This window comes from Mesoplodon mirus, assembly GCF_964341445.2.
Source record: "Mesoplodon mirus genome assembly, chromosome: 9".
NCBI lineage: Eukaryota > Metazoa > Chordata > Mammalia > Artiodactyla > Ziphiidae > Mesoplodon > Mesoplodon mirus.
The window spans coordinates 40,333,600-40,357,881 of NC_138985.1; the positions used below are offsets into that span (position 1 = coordinate 40,333,600).

General features: G+C 44.3%; 1 long non-coding RNA gene across 2 annotated transcripts; it reads right to left on the minus strand.

The window, feature by feature from the left end:
* Positions 1 to 515: 515 nt before the first annotated feature.
* Positions 516 to 3,660, minus strand: LOC309810787. Of its 2 annotated transcripts, none has more exons than XR_014295054.1 (3): positions 2,627 to 3,660; positions 1,728 to 1,758; positions 516 to 1,137 (listed from the first exon to the last, which is right to left on the minus strand). It is a non-coding gene; the product is annotated as an uncharacterized lncRNA (long non-coding RNA). The 2 variants fall into 2 exon arrangements; XR_014295055.1 differs by having other exon boundaries at positions 1,861 to 3,660.
* Positions 3,661 to 24,282: the final 20,622 nt, after the last annotated feature.

A 24,282-nucleotide genomic window follows, 5' to 3' on the forward strand; every position in this document is an offset into this window, starting at 1 on the left:
ATCCCGAGAAAAAGTAATCCATGTGACTTCTGTATCAAGCTTTGAGATTAACCCAAACCCAATTACTCAGCACCCAGAACCTCACTTACTCCCTAATTCTCTCATTTAATTCCCTGTTTTAGCCAGTATCGGCCAAAGCCATTCTAAATTTTGTTGGGTAACAATTTTCACACTTCATTTTCTGCTACCATGTCGCCACTAGTATACATTGTCAACAGATGCAGAGAAAAGTGCCAGGCCGCTCACACCCTGCCAAATGGGATTGAAAATGCAGCTGTTAAGACAATGAGTATGTGCTGTTGCCTGAACCATCCATAGAGAACCTGAACACCCTTGATAGGTGAGGATATACACTGATTGTTTCTTGAGTATTTATTTGTGCACGAGTCACTTACATGACCCCAAGGTAATTTTGATGTTTTTGCCACTCTAATCTCAGTAAATCATTCAATTACTGACCTAAGACTGTCTTCCCACAGATTTCATTGGAAATGTCATTAAGATGCCAGAAAGGGTAAGTTTTTAAAGCCATGTTTATTGAAGTTGAATTTACATTCAGTAAAACTCACTCCAAAATTTGACAAAGGCAATCAGCACCATAATCAAAGTGTAGAGCAGTTCTTCAACACCCCCCCCCCAACCCTATGCAACAAACTCCTCCCTGATCCTTAGGAATCCACTGATCTGTCAAAGGGGTCAAACTTAATCATCAAAATAATCTATTATAGGAAAAACTGTAAGCACAAAAAAACACAAATTTTTATAAGGATACTTTGAAACATACAATATTTAGAATAGTCAAAAGTATGGGATTTAGAACTAACCTTTGTAAATTCAAGCAGCTGACAGTTTTCTTATAATAGCTGTATTGATAGAATAGCTAGTCTAGTTACTAATACTACCAGGCTGGGGCTGGTTGGCAGAAAAATGATTTTAAATAGTTTAAATGGAATTGAATTCTACAGAAATTCTCTGTGGGGCAGATATATGTTCTTGCAGATATTTGGCACCTTTTCAAAAGTCCTCCCCTGCCACCACCATGAAAGGGACAGTAAGCAAAAACCTGTACTCTGTATATATCAATCGTCACATGTTCAAATACACCTTATCTCCTCGAAAAGCTTTCAAGCACCAGCCCTGTAAGAGAAGTATCACAGTAGGTAATTAGAGCAGCAATTACTAAATAAGATGCAATTAAGAAAATACAGTGTCTAGATCATGTTCACAAAAGCAGTGCAGGTAAGAAAAATGAATTCCCCAATGTACTACACATTGTCAACACAGGCACAGTAATGTTCTGACATAAAAATGAAAAAAAATTTTTTTCAACTCAAAATACTATTTTACTAATGCTAGCAATTCACCCTCAGCCTCTGGAAGATTCTAACTCAAAATGGCCACCATTGCCAAAGATAAACATCTTGAAAGATTAGATGCCAATCACCTAAAAATCCTCCCCCCCCCCACAACCACCTTTTTCTGGGCACAATAAAGTATTACCTATTTACTAGAGCCTCCCACCACCACCATTTTATTTAAAACATACTTTTTAAAGGTGGGGAGGGATGTGATTGCACTTAATAAATTCCTACCAATCAAGTTGGCCTCAGGTAAATCCTTTAACCCATCAGAGCAGGATATCCAATCAGATTAGAGTTCTCATCCTTGGCCAAGAATTCTATTCGTATTTATTAACTCAAGCTAAATTCTTTCCATTTGGTCCTTACCTGTTTGCCAGCATCTTGAACTGGACTGAGCCTGGTAGGAAATTGAGAAAAACAATGTTAAGAATATCATATGCTAACTTTTTATGGTTGTGTGTGTGTGTATGGTAAAGAGTCTTTTTATTGGGCTACCTACCAGCTACCTTTGATGAATAAAAAGCCACCTTTAAGTAGAGTTCCTGTAAAACAGCTACATTCTCCAAACTTCCTGACACTGGCAATCTCCTGTAATTTCCAGCCAGGAGTAAAATAAGTAGTGAACTAAGTGCCAATACTCTGGGAATCCATTTTACAGAAAGTCAGCAGTCACCAACTTTCCAATCTCCCCGTTACAGTTGCATGGAACATTATCAATTTGGAAGAAATAAACATTACTGGCAACAGTATTTACCTAGGAAAGAGGGAAATAAACTTTACCATTTAAAAAAACCAAAGGAAGCCTGAGACTTGCTTACCCAGAGGCGCAGGCAGAGCCCAGGGAGTCTCTCTCAGCCCATGTCCCTCTCTCAGAGGGAACCATCTGGCTCAACAGGAATCCCCAACATCTAAACCAATTGTAAAATAAAGCCTGACCGCTGCATTTCTCTCTGTGGTAGTGCCATTCAGAGATCCAGGTAGTCGGGGCAGGGAAAACTGTGTGCTCCCACCCCATATATATGGCTGAAAAGGGGGTGCCTAGGACAGTTTGCAATGCTGCTCCTTGTTTCCTCTTTAAAAGCATGATAAAATTGATGTCCCATTCGGTTTCCTAATTAGTAAAATTAGTTATTTTCTGATCAGTAAAAGGGTCTTTCACCACTGAGGCAAATATGTAAAACACCCCACAAGCCTCACATTTCAAGAGAAGATTACTAAGCGGTACCAAGGATAGCTATAACGATTCCTTCATTCCATTCACTCACCTCTAAATTTAGATCTTTACAAATTTTATGGAATTTGGAGAGTAACCCTTTCTCTAGGAATGTATAGCAGTAAAACACAGTAAAAATGCCCACTGATGCCGAAGAGAGCCACACCGAAACTTAGAAACTCTTCCTTCAGACAAACTTTCTCTAGGGCAACCTTTCCTCTTTATCTTGGCGGACACAAGTCAGAACCCCAACGGTGCCGACTTCTTCCCAGGACAGACAACCATGACGAGTCTCACAGCCTGAAAATGTTGGAAGAGGGTCCCATGCTGCATAACGCACTGTCGGTCCTGAAAAGTTGGGGGAGAAAATTGCTCCCTCATTAAGGCTCACAGTAGTTAACCGCTCCAAGACCCAACGCCAGACCTTTTAAAGAGCCCAACCGCCGGGCGAAGTGGCAACTGGAAGGCACTTGTGGCGGGGGAGTGTCTGTGTGGGCGAAATTCCCTCAGTTTCTTGCCAACACCGGAATTAACACTGCTCCGCTCTGAAGCTTAAAAGTGTTTGAGGCGCGTGATCTTAACCCGCTTCCTAAACTGGCCGTTCCGGGGTCGTCACGGCCACCGGGCGGGCGGGGGCCCCGCGTGCGCCTAGAACACGGACACCGTCCCGGGCTCTGCGCCTCCGTCCTGGGTCAGTTTCATTCTCGAAGTTTTGTTTGTTTGTTGTTTTCTTTTTTCATGGCAAAAGGAGCTTGAAGCTCCCTGTGGCCCGGATCCCTTGGGCGTCGGGGTCACAGGTACACAAAGTGCCGGGCGCCTCGGCCCCTGGGAGGAAAAGGGGGTCCTTAGGCGCCAGGAGAGTCATTCCCGGGGAGGAAGGGTCCACGGCACACTGAGGACGTCCCCGCCCCAGAGGGGCCCTCACAGCAGCTCCCCTGGGGGCTGGGAGGCCTCTCCCGAGGGGGTGCCGAGCTCCGCCCAGACGGAGCGGGCCCGGGGACAGGAGGGGCGCGTGCGCCCGGTAAGTGCCACTGGAGAGACCCCCAGGCCACGTGGCGGGCTCTGACGTCCAGCTGGTTGGAAACCACTTACCGAGTCGTGCGCCGAGGCCGAAAAGGGAGGGGAAGGGAGAGACCCAGTTTAAGAGGGGCCTGGGCGGTCAGCACCCAGCGGCAGCCAACCAAAAACTTGCCCCAGCGCCCCGCCCGGCTCGGGACCCGGCCCAGCACCAGGCCCAGCGCCCGCCCCGCCAGCGGCTCCCGGAGGCCCTCGCGCGCCCCCTGCCGGCAGCCTGGGGCAAGCGGGGCAGGCGGCGGCCGCCCGGGTCTCCACCAGCTCGGGCCTCGGGCCGACCGACCGAACTTCCGCCTCAGAGCCCTTCTGAAGCGTGGTGTCCATTTACCTCGCGGCAGGTTCGACGGAGCTCCTGGCACCCTAATAATGTTAGATTTATGCCCATCTCCCCTTTCCCCACCTCAAGTATCCCATGCTCTACCCCATGGGGGTCTGCAAGCCACCAGAAGTCCCCAGCCTTGCTTTTTTTAAAAAAAAACTTTATTTTTAATGAATTTATTTATTTTTGGCTGCGTTGGGTCTTCGTTGTTACACGGGGGGGTGGGCTTTCTCTAGTTGCGGGGCGCGGGGGCTACTCTTTGTTGCTTTGCGCGGGCTTCTCATTGCGGTGGCTTCTCTTGTTGCAGAGCTCAGGCTCTAGGCGCGCAGGCTTCAGTAATTGTGATTCGCGGGCTCTAGAGGGCAGGGTCAGTAGTTGTGGCGCACGGGCTTAGTTGCTCCACAGCATGTGGGATCTTTCCAGAGCAGGGCTCGAACCTGTGACCCCTGCATTAGCAGGCGGATTCCTAACCACTGTGCTACCAGGGAAACCCTAAGCCTTGCTTTTATATTTGGTTTTATCCTTAATCTGTCCCTGGAATTTTGAGATTTGAGGCTTCCTAGGTCCTGGAGCACTTGAGATCATTTTGGTTGGAGGGACTGTATAGGGCAACACATATTTACTGAGTGCCCACTCAGCGATAGGCCCCGTGATCCGTGCTGTGAAGTTGAATGAGATAGGCCCCTGCCCTCAAGAAACATAAAGTGATACAAGCCTATGCAGTGTGCCAAGGGCCCTAGCGCAAAGCCACCAAGCCCAGCCTGCTAAGGGGATCAGGGAAGGCTTCCTGGAGGAGGGGTATACCTAGGCTGAGTCTAGCATTACTAGCAGGAAGTTGGCTTCACAATATAGGAGAAGCCAAGAGAGTTAAAGAAGAATCATAGAGTAGAGGGACTTTTAGATCCTACAGAGCTTCTGGTGGAGTGGAGCCCACCTTAGGGTGCTCTCCAAAAGCAGACTTGTCTTGATCATGGAATGTGAGCTCCATGCGGACTTGCTTTCCCACTCTCCTGGATCCTCTGAATGCAGCACAGTGCCTGGAACATATTCAGGTAAGTGGGAAATGACTCCAGGGAAAGAGATTCTCCATTGAGCCCCTGCAGTAGTTGAATATTCATACTATAAAACTCTTCAAGGCTCATAGTGATGATAGTGGTGGGGTCTTAGCCCAGAATGTAGCTTTTTTGGGTCACCTTGAGTATGAATTTATCCCTGCATTCCATGTACATGGCCTAGAGCTTGGTGCACTGTCAGTAATTGATAAAACCTGCTGTATTTCCTTTCTTGGTGTGTATTTGGCCTGCCTTTCACACACGCGATGAACTACTTGTAGAACAGGCATTCCGAGCCCCCGGGAGGTGTTGGGCACTTCTCTGGCTAGTTTTGCTGCTGCTAGGGGGGAGCCCTCACCCCCGACCCCGGCTCCCCATGCCATGTCTCTTTGTGGAGGAACTTCTGTGGGATAATGCCCTGAGCTTCTGTCCACCCTTTCCTCATTCCCTTCCAGAAGAGGAAGGCATTTCAATAAAAGCCTGTTCTAACATGAATTTTGAGAGCATGCAAACCGGGGTAGGCTTGTTGGCAGCCGTCCTCCACCTGTTTCCTGTTTTCAAGATTCTAATGTTCTCTGATGGGAGGGGGAGACGGGGGTAAGAAGTGACCGTTTGGAATCCATTGAGGGTTTTCTTGGTTCAGTGTATAGTCACTTGGGAACATTTAAGTGTCACTCCCTTAAACTTTGTGCTTTTTCAATAGTCCAAACTGAATAAAAGATAGTATTTCTTACTAACCCTGCAATAACATGGTCATGCATTTTACTCATTTTAAATTTTTGGCCCGCACGTATGTTACAGCAGGTGATGTCCAACGGCTCATCTTTCTCAAAGAAGAGCAAGTCCATCAGAAGGCTGTGAGCTGTGAAGATTCATGTTCTTTTTCTTCCCTCGCTGCCCAGGATCAGTATAAGGTAATGGTGACCCAAGGTTCAGACAGGGAAAGGGAGTAGAACAGACTCATCTCTGAAGTCACTATCTTGTCAGTAGTAAAGCTAACACCTTCATTTTCCTTCTGTATCTTATCTTGAGTTGGTTCTGAAGGTGGAAAGGGAAGAAAGCACATTACTTGTCACCCTCCCCCAACCCTTATTCCCAGGAGATCCTAAGACTCATTTGTTCTCAATGGACTAACATCACACACAGAGCTGGGACATTTGCTCTCACAGATTAATTGGCCCATCCATTTTCTTTTGTCTCTGTGTTTAGTGTGCATTTTATTGTGTCGTTGTAGAGGCAGGAGATAAAGCAACTGCAGACATCATTTATGATTTAAACGGCAATTCCAGTTGGGTAACATTTTAATTGGCATCGTTGGGCCATTTGCCACATGCAGGTCTCTGCCCAGCATCCTGCCTTTTCCAAGCAGCTGTAGGCTTGTTTTCAAGCCAAGAGAGAATGTCTGCTCTCACGGAGGCCTATTGGTTTCATTTGCCTATATAGAAGTGGATGATGGCTGAAATGTGGCTGATTTTAGCAATCAGAGGGTGTACAGGTAAGCATCCTGGAAGCACTGGGATTCAGGTGTGCTTGTTTCTGACCCCTTACATCGGTACAAATCAGACTATTAAAACAATGCCCTCTCGATTGCCATGTACTCACTGCCATATTTAAAATGAATAACCAACAAGGATCTACTGTACAGCACAGGGAACTCTGTTCAATGTTACATAACAACCTAAATGGGAAAAGAATTTGAAAAAGAATAGATACATGTATATGTATAACTGAGTCACTTTGCTGTACACCTGAAACCAACACAACATTGTTAATCAATTGTACTCCAATATAGAATAAAAAGTTAAAAAAAAAATGCCCTCTCAGGTTTGTTGCCTACAAACCTGAGCCTTGTTGTTCACAAGACTTCTAGGAAATATAGGAATAGAGGTATAAAATACATTTCTATTTCGTATTTATATTCAATATATCAAATATATCACCTTTATTGATAATCATGATCTAGTTGTAAAACAAATAAATAAAAACATCCTTTAACTCCATATTCTTCTGCAACTAACCCTTCATTTCTTTTTCTCTTGATATCAAGACTCCTCAAAAGCACTGTCTTTATTTGTCTCAAATTCCTCTCCTCCATTCTTTTCCTTTTTTTTTCTTTCTTACTTTTATTTTTTTAATTTTCTTTTTAAATTAGTTTCTGCTTTATAACAAAGTGAATCAGTCATACATATACATCTGTTCCCCCATCCCTTCCCTCTTGCGTCTCCCTCCCTCCCACCCTCCCTATCCCACCCCTCCAGGCGGTCACAAAGCACCGAGCTGATCTCCCTGTGCTCTGCGGCTGCTTCCCACTATCTATCTACCTTACGTTTGGTACTGTATATATGTCCATGCCTCTCTTTCGCTTTGTCACAGCTTACCCTTCCCCCTCCCCATATCCTCAAGTCCATTCTCAAGTAGGTCTGTGTCTTTATTCCTGTCTTACCCCTAGGTTCTTCATGACATTTTTTTTCTTAAATTCCATATATATGTGTTAGCATACGGTATTTGTCTTTCTCTTTCTGAGTTACTTCACTCTGTATGACAGACTCTAGGTCTATCCACCTCATTACAAATAGCTCAATTTCGTTTCTTTTTATGGCTGAGTAATATTCCATTGTATATATGTGCCACATCTTCTTTATCCATTCATCCGATGATGGACACTTAGGTTGTTTCCATCTCTGGGCTATTGTGAATAGAGCTGCAATGAACATTTTGGTACATGTCTCTTTTTGAATTATGGTTTTCTCAGGGTATATGCCTAGTAGTGGGATTGCTGGGTCTATTTTTAGTTTTTTAAGGAACCTCCATACTGTTCTCCATAGTGGCTGTACCAATTCACATTCCCACCAGCAGTGCAAGAGTGTTCCCTTTTCTCCACACCCTCTCCAGCATTTATTGTTTCTAGATTTCTTGATGATGACCATTCTGACTGGTGTGAGATGATATCTCATTGTAGTTTTGATTTGCATTTCTCTAATGATTAATGATGTTGAGCATTCTTTCATGTGTTTGTTGGCAGTCTGTATATCTTCTTTGGAGAAATGCCTATTTAGGTCTTCTGCCCATTTTTGGATTGGGTTGTTTGTTTTTTTGCTATTGAGCTGCATGAGCTGCTTATAAATTTTGGAGATTAATCCTTTGTCAGTTGCTTCATTTGCAAATATTTTCTCCCATTCTGAGGGTTGTCTTTTGGTCTTGTTTATGGTTTCCTTTGCTGTGCAAAAGCTTTGAAGTTTCATTAGGTCCCATTTGTTTCTTTTTGTTTTTATTTCCATTTCTTTAGGAGGTGGGTCCAAAAGGATCTTGCTGTGATTTATGTCATAGAGTGTTCTGCCTATGTTTTCCTCTAAGAGTTTGATAGTTTCTGGCCTTACGTTTAGGTCTTTAATCCATTTTGAGCTTATTTTTGTGTATGGTGTTAGGGAATGATCTAATCTCATACTTTTACATGTCCCTGTCCAGTTTTCCCAGCACCACTTATTGAAGAGGCTGTCCTTTCTCCACTGTACATTTCTGCCTCCTTTATCAAAGATAAGTTGACCATATGTGCGTGGGTTTATCTCTGGGCTTTCTATCCTGTTCCATTGATCTATATTTCTGTTTTTGTGCCAGTACCACACTGTCTTGATTACTGTAGCTTTGTAGTATAGTCTGAAGTCAGGGAGCCTGATTCCTCCAGCTCCGTTTTTCATTCTCAAGATTGCTTTGGCTATTTGGGGTCTTTTGTTTTTCCAAACAAATTTTGAAATTTTTTGTTCTAGTTCTGTGAAAAATGCCATTGGTAGTTTGATAGGGATTGCATTGAATCTGTAGATTGCTTTCGGTAGTAGAGTCATTTTCACAATATTGATTCTTCCAATCCAGGAGCATGGTATATCTCTCCATCTATTTGTATCATCTTTAATTTCTTTCATCAGTGTCTTATAATTTTCTGCATACAGGTCTTTTGTCTCCTTAGGTAGGTTTATTCCTAGATATTTTATTCTTTTTGTTGCAGTGGTAAATGGGAGTGTTTTCTTGATTTCACTTTCAGATTTTTCATCATTAATGTACAGGAATGCCAGAGATTTCTGTGCATTAATTTTGTATCCTGCTACTTTACCAAATTCATTGATTAGCTCTGGTATTTTTCTGGTAGCATCTTTAGGATTCTCTATGTATAGTATCATGTCATCTGCAAACAGTGACAGCTTTACTTCTTCTTTTCCAATTTGGATTCCTTTTATTTCCTTTTCTTCTCTGATTGCTGTGGCTAGAACTTCCAAAACTAAGTTGAATAAGAGTGGTGAGAGTGGGCAGCCTTGTCTTGTTCGTGATCTTAGTGGAAATGGTTTCAGTTTTTCACCATTGAGGACGATGTTGGCTGTGGGTTTGTCATATATGGCCTTTATTATGTTGAGGAAAGTTCCCTCTATGTCTACTTTCTGCAGAGTTTTTATCATAAATGGGTGTTGAATTTTGTCGAAAGCTTTCTCTGCATCTATTGAGATGATCATATGGTTTTTCTTCTTCAATTTGTTAATATGGTGTATCACATTGATTGATTTGCGTATATTGAAGAATCCTTGCATTCCTGGAATAAACCCCACTTGATCGTGGTGTATGATCCTTTTAATGTGCTGTTGGATTCTGTTTGCTAGTATTTTGTTGAGGATTTTTGCATCTATGTTCATCAGTGATATTGGCCTGTAGTTTTCTTTCTTTGTGACATCCTTGCCTGGTTTTGGTATCAAGGTGATGGTGGCCTCATAGAATGAGTTTGGGAGTGTTCCTTCCTCTGAAATTGTTTGGAAGAGTTTGAGAAGGATGGGTGTTAGCTCTTCTCTAAATGTTTGATAGAATTCGCCTGTGAAGCCATCTGGTCCTGGGCTTTTGTTTGTTGGAAGATTTTTAATCACAGTTTCAATTTCAGTGCTTGTGATTGGTCTATTCATATTTTCTATTTCTTCCTGATTCAGTCTTGGCAGGTTGTGCATTTCTAAGAATTTGTCCATTTCTTCCAGGTTGTCCATTTTATTGGCATAGAGTTGCTTGTAGTAATCTCTCATGATCTTTTGTATTTCTGCAGTGTCAGTTGTTACTTCTCCTTTTTCATTTCTAATTCTATTGATTTGAGTCTTCTCCCTTTTTTTCTTGATGAGTCTGGCTAATGGTTTATCAATTTTGTTTATCTTCTCAAAGAACCAGCTTTTAGTTTTATTGATCTTTGCTATCGTTTCCTTCATTTCTTTTTCATGTATTTCTGATCTGATCTTTATGATTTCTTTTTCTGCTAACTTTGGGGTTTTTTTGTTCTTCTTTCTCTAATTGCTTTAGGTGCAGGGTCAGGTTGTTTACTCGAGATGTTTCCTGTTTCTTAAGATGGGATTGTATTGCTATAAACTTCCCCCTTAGAACTGCTTTTGCTGCGTCCCATAGGTTTTGGGTCGTCGTGTCTCCATTGTCATTTGTTTCTAGGTATTTCTTTATTTCTTCTTTGATTTCTTCAGTGATCACTTCGTTATTGAGTAGTGTATTGTTTAGCCTCCATGTGTTTGTATTTTTTGTGTGTGTGTGTGTGTGGTATGCAGGCCTCTCCCTGTTGTGGCCTCTCTCGTTGCGGAGCACAGGCTCTGGACGCGCAGGCTCAGCGGCCATGGCTCACGGGCCCAGCCGCTCCGCGGCATGTGGGATCTTCCCGGACCGGGGCACGAACCTGTGTCCCCTGCATCGGCAGGCGGACTCTCAACCACTGCACCACCAGGGAAGCCCCATGTGTTTGTATTTTTTACAGATGTTTTCCTGTAATTGATGTCTAGTCTCATAGCATTGTGGTCGGAAGAGATACTTGATACAATTTCAATTTTCTTAAATTTACCAAGGCTTGATTTGTGACCCAAGATATGTTCTATCCTGGAGAATGTTCCATGAGCACTTGAGAAAAATGTGTATTCTGTTGGTTTTGGATGGAATGTCCTATAAATATCAACTAAGTCCATCTTGTTTAATGTATCATTTAAAGCTTGTGTTTCCTTATTTATTTTCATTTTGGATGATCTGTCCATTGGTGAAAGTGGGGTGTTAAAGTCCCCTACTATGAGTGTGTTACTGTCGATTTCCCCTTTTATGGCTGTTAGTATTTGCCTTATGTATTGAGGTGCTCCTATGTTGGGGGCATAAATATTTACAATTGTTATATCTTCTTCTTGGATCGATCCCTTGATCATTATGTAGTGTCCTTCTTTGTCTCTTCTAATAGTCTTTATTTTAAAGTTATTTTGTCTGATATAAGAATTGCTACTCCAGGTTTCTTTTGATTTCCATTTGCATGGAATATCTTTTTCCATCCCCTTACTTTCAATCTGTATGTGTCTCTAGGTCTGAAGTGGGTCTCTTGTAGACAGCATATATATGGGTCTTGTTTTTGTATCCATTCAGCCAATCTGTGCCTTTTGGTGGGAGCATTTAGTCCATTTACATTTAAGGTAATTATTGATATGTATGTTCCTATTCCCATTTCCTTAATTGTTTTGGGTTCATTATTGTAGGTCTTTTCCTTCTGTTGTGTTTCTTGCCTAGAGAAGTTCCTTTAGCATTTGTTGTAAAGCTGGTTTGGTGGTGCTGAACTCTCTCAGCTTTTGCTTGTCTGTAAACGTTTTAATTTCTCCATCAAATCTGAATGAGATCCTTGCTGGGTAGAGTAGTCTTGGTTGCAGGTTTTTCTCCTTCATCACTTTAATTATGTCCTGCCACTCCCTTCTGGCTTGTAGAGTTTCTGCTGAGAGATCAGCTGTTAACCTGATGGGGATTCCCTTGTGTGTTATTTGTTGTTTTTCCCTTGCTGCTTTTAATATGATTTCTTTGTGTTTAATTTTTGACAGTTTGATTAATATGTGTCTTGGCGTATTTCTCCTTGGATTTATTCTGTATGGGACTCTCTGTGCCTCCTGGACTTGATTAACTATTTCCTTTCCTATATTAGGGAAGTTTTCAACTATAATCTCTTCAAATATTTTCTCAGTCCCTTTCTTTTTCTCTTTTTCTGGAACCCCTATAATTCGAATGTTGTTGCGTTTAATGTTGTCTCAGAGGTCTCTGAGACTGTCCTCTGTTCTTTTCATTCTTTTTTCTTTATTTTGCTCTGCATCAGTTATTTCCAGTATTTTATCTTCCACCTCACTTATCCGTTCTTCTGCCTCAGTTATTCTGCTATTGATCCCATCTAGAGTATTTTTCATTTCATCTATTGTGTTTTTAATTGATGCTTGATTCATCTTTAGTTCTTCTAGGTCCTTGTTAACTGTTTCTTGCATTTTGTCTCTTCTATTTCCAAGATTTTGGATCCTGGAAATAGAATCTTGGATCATCTTTACTATCATTATTCTGAATTCTTTTTCAGGTAGACTGCCTATTTCCCCTTCATTTGTTAGGTCTGGTGGGTTTTTATCTTGCTCCTTCTCCTGCTGTGTGTTTTTCTGTCTTCTCATTTTGCTTATCTTACTGTGTTTGGGGTCTCCTTTTTGCAGGCTGCAGATTCGTAGTTCCCGTTGTTTTTGGTGTCTGTCCCCAGTGGCTAAGGTTGGTTCAGTGGGTTGTGTAGGCTTCCTGGTGGAGGGGACTAGTGCCTGTGTTCTGGTGGATGAGGTTGGATCTTGTCTTTCTGGTGGACAGGTCCACGTCTGGTGGTGTATTTTGGGGTGTCTGTGGACTTTTTTTTATTTTAGGCAGCCTCTCTGCTAAGGGGTGGCGTTGTGTTCCTGTCTTGCTAGTTGTTTGGCATAGGGTGTCCAGCACTGTAGCTTGCTGGTCGTTGAGTGAAGCTGGGTGCTGGTGTTGAGATGGAGATCTCTGGAAGATTTTTGCCATTTGATATTATGTGGAGCTGGGAGGTCTCTTGTGGACCAGTGTCCTGAAGTTGGCTCTCCCACCTCAGAGGCACAGCACTGACTCCTGGCTCCTCAATTTGGGATGATTCGTTGTGTATTCATGTATTCCACAGATGCAGGGTACATCAAGTTGATTGTGGAGCTTTAATCGCTGCTTCTGAGGCTGCTGGGAGAGATTTCCCTTTCTCTTCTTTGTTCTCACAGCTCCGGGGTTCAGCTTTGGATTTGGCCCCACCTCTCCGTGTAGGTCGCCAGAGGGCGTCTGTTCTTCGCTCAGACAGGACAGGGTTAAAGGAGCAGCCGCTTCGGGGACTCTGGCTCACTCAGGCCGGGGGGGGGGCAGGGAGGGGCACAGAGTGTGGGTGGAGCCTGCAGAGGCAGAGGCCGGCGTGACGTTGCACCAGCCCGAGGCGCGCCATCCTCCATTCTTTTCTGAATCTAATTGTGTTGGGCAGCCTCTGAGATCATCCCCAATGGCCCCATCTCCTGCTCTTCATGCCCTTGTATAATTCCCTCCCCTTGAGTGTGGACTGGACCTGTTGAATTTCTTCTAATGAATAGAATACAGCAAAAATGATGGAACGGCATATGAAAAGATGCTCCCTGATTTATATCACTAGGGAATTGCAAATTAAAACAGCAATGAGGTACCATTATATATCTATTAGAATAGCTAAATTCCAAAATACTGACAACACCAAATGGTAGTGAGGATGTAGAACAATAGGAACTCTCAGTCGTTGCTGGTGGGAATGCAACATGGTACAGCCACTTTGGGACAGAGAATAATTGCAGATGAGCTTTGTTTAGTTGTATATTTATGGGATTGTTCAAATCAACATTGCCAAGTTTAAGGTTCAAGAGGTAGGAATTATGACTGCTTAATTTCTGCATATAAATTCCAGGCTGCCTGAACCTCATGTAGGAGGTTGCTAATAAATGCCTTTCATAGGAATGATGATAAATATGTGAAGCCACTTGATTGCAATGTCCTTTCTGATTGACACATATTTATGACCCACATTTGGAAGCCTGGAAATTGCTGCCAGGCCCATCCAAATCTGTGCTGGGTAACTGAATGCAGCAGTGCCACAAACAGCTTCTCCTAAACCATGCTTTAAGCTTTAGAAAAATTGTAATGGAACAGTGCATAATCCTTTTGGTCTCTCCAGCTATGTACTTAAACATGTGTTTCCTTCCTACCCTTTGCCGTGACTAAACATCTGTGCAACCATGACCATACCACCTTAAAGGAAAGCAACAGATCCTTTTACCTTCTCTTGCTGTTCATCCTGTGTCCTCTCTCCTCTCCTTCCAAAAGTAGCCTTCAAGTGGGGGACAGCAGCATCACAAATGCTCAGTCGAGAGCAGAGTTAGTCTAGATTTTTTCCATTGCTGATCTGCATTCCCTTACGAGCCCGTGTTCTGCTAGGTAGGGCTCGAGGTGCCAAGCCTTTGGAAAGGCTTTACATTTTAGTAGAATCAAGTAAATTTACTCAGATTGAATCATTTAAACAGGCTTTTAGAGGGAATGTTGAGTCTATTTTTGTAGAAAGGCCCCGTCTTTCTGGTTTCTGCTCCCCTTCCCTTCTCTCCATGACACCCAGCGAATGCATGTGGGGAGGTGCTTATGGCCCAGGAAGGCAGATGACACAGATGACACAGATGGATCTTCTGCATTGAAGCTGGCCTTTGCTTGGACAGTGACCACTGTAATGGGACTGTTTCTAGCCCTGGTCTTCTCTGGGGTTTGCTGTTGAAGACCTGGGACCTGGTCACTCATGATCACACTTGCTTGTGGCTTGGGCAGGCCTTGAGAATCTGCCCTGGTCAATTCCAATGGCACCTGCCCTGACCACCCTGTTCCAAGCCCAGCCCCCTCCCCCCACTGCTTTCTTTTCTTTTCTTTTTTTTTTTTTTTGTGCTGTACGCGGGCCTCTCACTGTTGGGGCCTCTCCCGTTGCGGAGCACAGGCTCCGGATGCACAGGCTCAACGGCCATGGCTCACGGGCCCAGCCGCTCCGCGGCATGTGGGATCCTCCCAGACCGGGGCACGAACCCGTGTCCCCTGCATCGGCAGGTGGACTCTCAACCACTGCACCACCAGGGAAGCCCTATTTTTTTTTTTAAACACTGCTTTCTATAAAATAGAAATAGATATATCTATAATAGAAATAGATAGCATGTATCTATTTATCTATCCATCTATCTCTCTCTCAGCTGGCTTCTAAGTCCCTTTCAAGATGATTTATGTAGAGGTCTCCTATCCTCTTCTCTATCTCTGTCTGTATCTCCCTCTCCATCCACACCCAAACCTAAACCCATACCCATACCTGTACCAATCTATGTCGATTAAAAATATGGACTCTAAAATTCAACTTCTTGGGTTCAAATCCTTGTTCTGTTACTTATTAGCTGTGTGTACTTGGACAAGTTACTTAGCCTGCCTATGCCTTGGTTTCCTTATTTGTAAAATGGGGATAATAATAGCACCTACCATATAGGTTGTGATAAAAATAAAATGAGTTACTATATGGAAAGGGTTTAGAAATGGATCTGACACGTGGAAAGCACCACCTAAGTATTTGATGCTTTCTAAAAATTACTGATTCTGCCTCCCCAGCAGAATATAAAGTCCATGAAGGCAGAAACTTTGTCTGTCTTTTTTACTGTTATGTCTCTTTGTCCTTCGGCAATGTCTGACCCACAGCAGGCACTTAGTAACTATTTGTTGGAAGAATGAATAAATGAATGAATGGAGAAACAAAAAAGAACAACACAATCTATTTCAAAAACTGTTACCATCCTTTCACACTCCCTCTAGCAAAAGTTGATGTCCCTCTGAAGGTGACTTCCTCCTCTTTAGGGTTCTCCTATCCTCTGGGAAGCTGAGAACTAGGTTTTAGCTTTTTTTTTGGCTGTACCACGTGGATTATGGGATTTTAGTCTCCCGACCAGGGATCAAACCCAGGCCCTTAGCAGTGAGAGTGCAGAGTCCTAACCACTGGGCCACAAGGGAATTCCCTTGGTTTTGGTCTTTAATGGAACTTTCTATCACCAAACTACCTTATCCCAGGGCCTCTGATCTTGTTGGGTAACCTGGTCCTGGGGAAAGTCTCCCCTCTTGATCCTCAGAGGTTCCTCCTCTTTCTTCACAAAGTTTTGGCTACTTCCTCACATTGATACTAACACTATTCTTTCCTGCTCCAGGTGGAGTAGGGGGTACTTAGAGTTATCACATCTTGTGTGTGTGTGCGTGTGCGTGTGCGCGTGTGTGTGTGTGTGTGTGTGTTAGTGAGGGAAGGCAGAGGATAATGAGCAGCTCTCACAGCTTAAAAGCAGCCATTTTCCCACCCTGCCTTCCTTCCTCCTCCTGCGATGGTACCTTTCTAGTTTCTGGCCTTACCTTGTCTGTCTTGAGAGAGAATTGGAGCCGGTTCTTCCCAGAGTCCTGTGGCATTAACCGCTTAGCTCTCCTGATGCCCTAGGTCCTGCATTAGTAGCTGGAGGCTTTCATTTCAAGTAAGCCCCAGGCCACTCCATTAGCGGTGGGAGCTGCCACTGATGGAAATGAGCTTCCTTTTTGGTTAAGAGGCTCAGAATCCAACTGAATGGGAATTGTGATGAATTCTACTCTCACCACTCTTTCTTCTGCTGGCTTTCCTCTCTCTGCCTTGGCAAGACACACCCCTTTGCAGGACTAGGTTCAAGATGACTTGGCTATTTAATTTTTAAACTAGGAGTTTGTAATCAGCCCACAGGGCATGGAAGTGAGCCCCACGTATAGTAGGGGAGGGTTTGACCACCATCTGGTCCCACCCTAGCAAAGTGTTAGGGCTCTACCTTCTTGGGCATTAAGGGTGCCGATTCTGTTAAGGGGTGTCCTGGGGCACCAAAGGTGAGCTCACACATGACAGTTTGGAAAGACTCAGCAAAGTCTTGGTGCATGAGTGGGTTTTCTTCTGCTGGAAAAACCATGGGCATGATGCAAGCCCTTGCTGACAGAGGTCCTCACCCTATAGCAAAAAGGGAATGATTAAATCGACTTTTCCATCCACGTGCTCCCAAGGGCATAGGCTGGTTTGCAGATGTTGGCCTGCTGTTTAGGTTCTTGTGGCCTGAGCTGGAGAGGCCCCCCTCTTCTCGTTGCCAGGGTTTTATATTGTTAATTAATTGGTTCTTTTTAAGGCATTGAGAGAGGGCTTCTCTCGGGGAGAAAGATATATAAAATTTTCTGCCATTAAAAGAACATTTTTCTCTTCTGAGGGATTGCGCATACTTGCTACTGGGAGAGATTTCCATTAGAAGATGGAGTAATGGTTATTTAATAAGACGTTACTCATGCCAGCTTCTTAGCTCTCTGCTGAGTTCACTTATGTTTCAAAAGTCTGAGTGGTGGAGAATCCCTGCCCCTCCATCTCCCTGTCTTAGGAGAGGCTAACAGAGGGTTTTCTGTGGTGGAGCTCTGTGGATGTGACATGGCCACTGCTTCCCATCGGATGAGGTGACCCAACCTTCTCTTTTAAAAACCAAAACTGCTGACTGTGTTGCCATCTAATTTCAACGTTGCTTTCTTCATTTGGGGTCCTGAAAAGGGAACTTCCAATAGAAATGTTACTCTGTAGCAGACATGCATTAGAAGAGAGAGAAATGTGTTAGTGATGTTGAAGAACCTTTTATATTTTTGTTCATCTCCCTTAGTTTTATTAGAAACAGAAAACAGGATTTTTAGGAACTCTGGTGGCCATGTATCCCCTGACGTGTATTGTGTATGTTAGGAAAGTAAATAAAATCAGGGAAATGGACTCAAGTGAGATAGAGGAGGGGGATTCTATGTTAGACAGATGGTCAGGGCATGCCCTTTTGAGAGACAGTATTTCTGAAGAGACCTGAAGGCAATGAGGGGCTGAGCCGTGGGAAGAGCATTCCAGGCAGAGGGCACAGAAGTGCGAAGGCCCCGAGCTGGGAAGGTAGGAGCACGGTGATCTCCTGATAGGATCCCTGCAACCCGGTGCCCCGGAGCAGGCCCTCTTTCCACTAAGTCAGGGTTCCTGGCCCCCATCTCTGACTTCCTTCCCCACCCGCCAGACCTCGCCCGGGTCTCCTGGAAGCAGGGCCTCTTCCTCTTCTTCTCTCTCCCAGACTCCACTGCTTTGGTGTTAACTCTGTTCCCTGTTCCCCCTCTTCCCCCCACACCTGATTTCACTAAAGCACTCGTGGAAATTTTTTCTAAATACCTAAAGTCGACTGTTGCCATTTCTTTTCGTTTCAGCTGTAACAATCGTGCTTCTCTTTGAAGCGGTGTGACTCTCTACACCCACAAGGCAAGGGGTGGGAGGTGGACATAAAAAATAAGAGTTGCCACCTTGGCTTTTCACCCCACTCTCCACCCTTAGTGCCTGAAGGGCTGGTGTGTGTACCTTTACGCTGACAAAACCATCTTCTGGAATTGGGACCTGTGACTTCCCAGTTTCCATGAGCAGCCGCTTTGTTCTCACTCCTCATCTTATATGATTCACGGGCAGAATCTGACACTGTAAGGCTTCCAGAAACTGCCTCACCGACTAACTGGTTGACTTGTTAATTCACAGTGTGTACATTGAACGCCAGCCACGAGAGGCGCTGCTGCAGACCCTGGGTATGGAGGTGAATCACAGGGCCCCCGTTCCAGGAGGATTTATAATCCCAGGGCGGTCACAGCCAGCCATGGGGCAGTGGAGCCGACAGGAGGCGCTGAGGGAGTGCATGGAAGGGGCCCCTCGCCTGGCTGGGGGGCTGGGCTGGGAGGGTCTCCCTAGACCTCTGAGCGCAGGCGTGCTCTGACTGATTTCACACAGCCCCGGTTCTCCCCCTGCCTGAACTTCCTACTCCACCTGGCTGCCTCTGTCTCAATGTCCTAGCCTCTCAACTGGGCATTGAAAAGAATTATTTTATTCAAGTATAGTTGATGTACAATGTTGTGTTAGTTTCTGGTCTATGGCAAAGTGATTCACTTATACATATACATACACATTCTTTTTCATAGTCTTTTCCATTATGGTTTATCACAGGATATTGAATATAGTTCCCTGTGCTATACAGTAGGACCTTGTTGTTTATCCCTCCTATATATAATAGTTTGCATCTGCTAATTCAGTTGGGCATTTTACGTGAGTCCTTCTCTCTCTGCCTTCTCTCCCTTGCAGATCTTACCTTTTCTTATGACTTCTATGCTGGATGAGGCCCACGTCCCTGTCTGGGGTCTCTCCTTATCTCCAGAGCCAGCCTCCGACTCACCTGCTCTCTCCAGCACCTCACTTTTGCGCTTCTACAGTCTCTTTTCTTTTGACTTAATTCCACCTCATTTTTGAATTCACCCTGACTAAAGTTTCCATCCTGGCTTTTTGTGTGTGTGTGTGTGGTACGCGGGCCTCTCACTGTTGTGGCCTCTCCCGTTGCGGAGCACAGGCTCCGGACGCGCAGGCTCAGCGGCCATGGCTCACGGGCCCAGCCGCTCCGCGGCATGTGGGATCTTCCCAGACCGGGGCACGAACCCGTGTCCCCTGCATTGGCAGGCAGACTCTCAACCACTGCGCCACCAGGGAAGCCCTCCATCCTGGTTTAAAAGGGTTGTTGGAAGAGAGAATCTGCCATGGGCACTGGGCCTCCCCATCTGTTCTTTCTGAGTATGCCAAGAATGCAAGGCCCCAATGGCTCTTTGTCCAGGCCATTATTCAGGGTTATGTGTGCAGCAAGCGACCTTCAGGGAAGAGGCAATGCCTCCTCCCAGACAAAGGTTTGCTACTGCTCACTATAAAAACAATGAATCCCTCCAGGTCAGTGTTCCTCTCCCATGGCCACCCTCTGCATGTGCAGGCATCCTGGATGGGTCCTTTGTGTCATCACTGTGGGATTCGGGGGACATGGGGAACCACTACAAACCAACACAAAGCTCTGGCTACTTCTTTTGCCACATGTAATAAAATCCTCAGTCTCTGGCCAAGAGGCTCATGCCTTTTACCAGTGTCCATGAGAGTAACTTGCAAGCTTGGAAATGGGGTAAAACTTTAGACCCTGCACAGTTTTTTTTTTTTTTTTTTTTTTTTTTTTTTTTTTTTTGCGGTATGCAGGCCTCTCACTGCTGTGGCCTCTTCCGTTGCAGAGCACAGGCTCCAGACGCGCAGGCCCAGCGGCCATGGCTCACGGGCCCAGCCGCTCCGCGGCATGTGGGATCCTCCCAGACCGGGGCACGAACCCGTGTCCCCTGCATTGGCAGGCGGACTCTCAACCACTGCGCCACCAGGGAAGCCCCCTGCACAGTTTTTAACAAGTGTTACCTCTAAGCCACTAACTCCAACCTACCATTTGATGTTGCCAGGTAACCAGGTTTCTTCCTATGTCCTGAATGGTGCTGAGCACTTTTTTTTTCTATTATATCCTTTCCCACCCTCCCCAACTACCACCATTGTTGGCTTGCTTCAGTTCTCTTCTAGGGTTAAGCTGAGTATTCTCCAATTATTTCCTGTCCTGGCATCCTGCCCCTTAAACCCAACTTTGAACATTCTCTAGGAAACCCAGTGTGAGCTGTTGCTCAGATTTCATCTGATCTGTTTACTTGCCTGCCTGTATGTCCAGGCCCTGGTGTGGCTTAGTCTGCCTAACTGGACTCTTCCATGCTTGCCCAAAGGTCCCTAAGTCATCCCTAATGCCTTAACCTGGAACCAGCAGTCACGGCAAGTAGTCCTGCCTTTCAGTTGGCTAATAATAAGAGCTGACATTTATAGAGCATCTACTACGTACCACCTAAGACTCATCCAAGAGTTTGTATCTAGTGAGAGCTGCAAAGCTAAGGTTTGCCCCTGCAGTCTGATTCCATGTGCTATAGTGCCTCCTGCTGGGAGGAACCTTCATTCATATGTCTTGCCCTCATTTCTAACTCTTTTTTTTTTTTTTTGCCATATGCGGGCCTCTCACTGTTGTGGCCTCTCCCGCTGCGGAGCACAGGCTCCGGACGCGCAAGCCCAGCAGCCATGGCTCACAGGCCCAGCCGCTCCATGGCACGCGGGGATCCTCCTGGACCAGGGCACGAACCCATGTTCCCTGCACCGTCAGGTGGACTCTCAACCACTGTGCCACCAGTGAAGCCTGAAATCAATATTTTTAAATAGCAGTGTTTCTCAGGGAAGAATCTGACAATGAAATGAGAACTTAATTTATCAGTAGGTCAATGAGGAAAGGTCTGCAAATCAAACCCATTTTATCTTGGCTTTAATCCAGTTTTTGTATATTTTTATGAAACAATGGACAGTATGGTGTATATATGAAGTCCACTGCCCTTGAATTTTAAGAACCTGGATCTGTTAAGTCTTAGCTAGATGGCCTTCACCTCTGGGGACCTCGGGTTTTCCATTTGTAGAATGAAAACCAGAAGATCTTCAGGTTTGTGTTCAGATATGATTCTGTGTCTAACAAAGCATGTTAACTCTCCCACAATAGCAGAGCCCTTGTTCCAGGACTGTTGTATTCCTCTTTTCCCTCTTTCCTTTCTTTTGTTTTTCCCTCCCTTCCCTTCCTTCCCCTTTCTTTGCTATTTGTGTTAATATCACCAAATACCATCATCCAAACTTGAAATCTCATAGCTGATTACCTTTCCAGTCAATGTTTCGTTCAATAGGCCATTCACATCCTTACTTTCATTTCCATTCCCAGTGCCATGTTCAATTTTATGTATTTATCACCTCATATTTCCACATCTACTTTTTCTGGTCTGTTTTCTCTTCTCTTCCAGCCTTTGTCCATCTTTAGACATATTTTGTATATAGCTGTAACCCAAGTGCTCATAAAATTTTGCTTTATCCTTGTATCAGTTAACAACTCTTTAATCCTGTTGCTACACGGTTTGTGTAATCTGTGTTTTAAAAGGCTGCACACCTGTGTATGGCAGCACTGACAACGATTCTCCTGCTGCTGAACATTGAGGTTGCTTCCAAGTCTCAAATCATGCTGCAATGAGTATTTTCGTGAGCTATTTTCTAGTTAAATTCTTTAGTTGCAAGAGACCAATTCAAGTTATTGTCAGCCATTTTTTCCCCCCTTGGCCGCACTGCACGGTGTGTCTTGTGCAGTTCCCCGACCAGGGATTGAACCCGGGCCCTCAGTAATGAAAGCATGGAATCTTAACCACTGGACTGCCAGGGAATTCCCTATTGTCAGTCAATTGACGGACTTTTGATGATGATAGAGGGAGTGTCACAGAGAGGGAGGAAAGGCGAGGGGCCCAGGGAAAGGAATGGACCCTGTAGCCAGGTGGGCCTCTTCTGGCTGCTTCCCTCTGGGTGGGCTTCATTCTTCTCCCATTGCCCAGCTTTTTCTGTTACTCAGGCCCCATGGTGGGAGAAGATGGGTCCCTTCGCTCTTTCAACATTGTATCTCTATCTTACAAGTGTCTTTTTTTTTTTTTTTTTTTTTTTTTAATGAGGGCCTCTCACTGTTGTGGCCTCTCCCGTTGCGGAGCACAGGCTCCAGACGCGCAGGCCCAGCGGCCATGGCTCATGGGCCCAGCCGCTCCACGGCATGTGGGATCTTCCCGGATCGGGGCACGAACCTGTGTCCCCTGCATCGGCAGGCGGGCTCTCAACCACTGCGCCACCAGGGAAGCCCCACAGGAGTCTATTTTTGACTGAAGTGGAATCTCTTTGTCCCAATTCCAAATTCTGGGAGAAAGGCTCCGACTGGCTCTTTTTGTGTTGGGAATCTATACTTTGTCCAATCAGCTGGACCAGTGGTGAGTCAAACGGGATAGAGCTGCCGGCTACTGAGGACCCCTCCCTATAGGTGAGGAGTGCAGCTAGGATGATCCGTAGTGAGCTGATACCTCCCTTAAAGCGTCCATCCTTTCCTTAGGGTAAATTCTGAGAAGTAGAACTCCTGGATCCCAGGGCATAACCATTTACCTGGTTAGTATCATCAGTTCAGGCCCAGTGAACAGCAGCCTATGAAAATTTAACTAAGCTGGTGTTGCCACTGGGATAACAGGCACCCACTGTGAGCAGGCTGCAGGCAGCAAGCAACTCTGCACGAGGAGCCACACATCTCCTTAGAGAAAAGGCGTTGAATATTTCCCAGTTCTGCTCCATAGAATACTGAGGAGAAAATGTTTAGCTTGAAAAATTTAAACATAGGTGTTGGCTACATTGTCTAGTTCTTGGAGAAATTCAACATGAAGTTCCCTTTCAGGGAAAACAAGAAACAAAAATAAAACCTGCACTCTGGTTTCCAGCCCAGGTGAACCAGTGTGGGTGTGTCTTTTGGTGCTATTCTGATTGGTGGAAGCCAATACTTTGAATATCGCCCTTGAGTGAGACCCCTTTAGAATGTCTGGGTGTTAACTAAAATTGCTTCTTGATGTGTCCAGCAGGATGCTTTACCTCCAAAATGTACTAATACGAAGGAGGCAACCTGTTAGATGGGTTATTAAACTGTGCTTTGAAGTGAGGCAGAATGGCTATTAAATGCAAATGTTTTATTTATCATTATTACTGTGTGGCACCCCTTCTGACAGTCATTAGTGACTGGATTAGAAAACAGAAGCGCTCAGGAAATAATTTTATTTTAAATCAAAAATAACATGGGGTAAGATGCAGCTTTCTTTGGCACTCAAAGGGAGACTAAATCTGCCGTGAGATAACTCGTATTTCTTTTGTTTTTTTTACTGAAGTATAGTTGATTTACAATGTGTGTTAATTTCTGCTCTATAGCAAAGTGATTTCATTTTACATGTATGCATTTTTTATATTCTTTTCTTTTGTCTTTTTAAAAAATTATTTTTTATTGAAGTATAGTTGATTTAAAATGTGTTAGTTTCAGGTGTAGAGTAAAGAGATTCAGCTTTATATATATATTATGTATTATATATATAATATATATGTGTGTGTATATATATATATATATATATTTATTTATTTATTTATTTATTCTTTTTAAGATTCTTTTCCCATATAGGTTATTACAAAATATTGAGTATAGTTCTCAATAGATAAACAACAACATTGTTGTTTATCCATTCTATATACAATACTTTGCATCTGCTAACCCCAAACTCCCACTCCATCCCTTCCCCACCCCCACTTCCCCTTGACAACCACAAATCTGTTCTTTATGTCTGTGGAGATAACTCCTATTTCTGATTGTAGGTAGAGGATTCTGGTATAGGTGATAGTCATACATGCCTAACTTTTATTTTTATAGTGGATTCAACTTAAGTAAGTCATGTTCCATCTATCATCTTGTCTAACCCTCAAGATAATTGAAAGGTAACCAAGGCAGGTAATCCCAATGTTGCAGATGAGAGAGCCAAAACAGGAGGGTTAAGTGACCTACACCAAGTCAAACATTAGTGAGCAGAAGACCAGGATGA